Source organism: Triticum dicoccoides, chromosome 7B (assembly GCF_002162155.2).
Source record: "Triticum dicoccoides isolate Atlit2015 ecotype Zavitan chromosome 7B, WEW_v2.0, whole genome shotgun sequence".
Classification (NCBI taxonomy): Eukaryota; Viridiplantae; Streptophyta; class Magnoliopsida; order Poales; family Poaceae; genus Triticum; species Triticum dicoccoides.
Window position 1 is genome coordinate 626,032,768 of NC_041393.1, and position 1,738 is coordinate 626,034,505.

General features: G+C 48.0%; 1 pseudogene; it reads left to right on the forward strand.

Moving 5' to 3' along the window:
• Positions 1 to 618, forward strand: LOC119341922 (annotated as a pseudogene).
• Positions 619 to 1,738: the final 1,120 nt, after the last annotated feature.

Consider the following 1,738-nt stretch of genomic DNA (forward strand, 5'->3'; position numbering starts at 1 on the left):
ATGATCATGTCGCTCCTGACCAGCACGGGGCTGTTCAACATCAGCGACTTCGTGCCGGCGCGGTCGTGGCTGCGCCAAGATGCGCCGGGTGCACCGCCAGTTCGACGGGCTCATCACGCAGCCGCTGGCGGAGCACGCGGCAACGGCCGAGGAGCGCGCCCGGGAGGAAGGCCGGCTGGACTTCGTGGACAGGCTCCGGTTGGTGGCCTGGAGTAGGCCACGGCGAGGCGGTCAACGCGAGCCGCGAGCAGAGGACGAAGCGAGGATGAGCGGCGCGGGATTGTCCGAACCTCTGGGGGATGCCGTAGGTGGCGGAGGCTGTGGGCGGGGCCGTCCGAATCGTGTCGGAGACGGGGCTGCTGGCAGGATACAGAGCGGCTTCGTGCCGGCGCGGTCGTGGCTGGGCTAAGATCAGACCGACAGCAGAGGAGCTTCCATGGCGTCTCTGGGTTCCTCGCCGATAAGGGGTGCTGCCCTGGCTCTGGCCAGCCACCACGGCCGCGCGCACTCCAGGAGAGTGGAGTGCATCGTCGGCGCAACATGTGTAGAAGAGGAGGAGGAGCGGCACTGGGTGATAGTGTGGCTGAAGAAGAGGAGAACCAGCGGTGCATAGATAAGACTGAGAGACACGCGGATGGATGAGAAGGAAGAGTGGCCCTGGGCGGTCGGTGCATTTCTTTAATGAATGAAAGGAAATTGGTCCTGTACCGGCTAGAAGCTACCGGATGCATGCGTGCTAGCATCAATTACAATTTTTCATTTTCCAAAAGAGCACCGATTATTACTCGCTGTTGTTGTTTGTTGTTACATTATATATACGCCTTTTTTTAAAAATAAATGTCCTAATTTTAGTATAACTTTGTACTATAGTTATACAAAATTAAGACACTTATTTTAGGATAGAGAGTATAATAATTAAAAGTGGGTGAAATATTAGAAAGAAATATTTCTAAAGGGAGAAAATATTTGAAGCTCCCCGGTGCTTGCTGTCCATGAAGATGTTCCTCAAATCTGGATGTCATGGGTGAGATAGGGAGGAGAGACGGAGGGATGACCAATAGAGAGAGTGTGACAATGGTGCATCTTACTCGCGTCCTGTTTTGTCCAGCATCGCAGCTAGGAGGGGGAGCACTATCCTCCGTTGTACCATCTATCCCACGCAGTTACCCTAATCCTGATCCCCATCGAGGCTCGATGATAATGTCCAGGAAAGTGCTCATGTTGGCGTGGAGGATGTGCTCCCACTAATAGCGGCAACGTGTCAACAAAGAGCGGCAAGCATTGTAAATAATTTACTTTCCGGCAATCATATTTTTGAAGTGGGAAAGCATAAATATGAATTAATTTTAATAGGGATTGTGAGATATAGGAATTAATATATAGTCAATTTGACACTGTTACATGCATACGTATGTTGCAGAATTACTTTCGCATCGAAGGAGTAGCCGATGATCTACCGGATAGATAAATGTTTAGATTTTTGCAATTATTTTTACATAGGGTTCTTAAATAACAACTTATTACACATAATTCAATTTTTTTATAGAGAGTTGAAGAAGTAGGTTTTATTTGTAGACAAAAAGATCACAAGCTTTTGGAATACAATAAGATCTTCATAAAGTGGATTCTTATGAGTCTTGCAACCAATTTAATTGGAAGATCTTATTATTCATCGTGACAGGTAAACTCTCGAATACCACATGGACACTTGGATTATTTTATATCCGTTGCAAAGCAC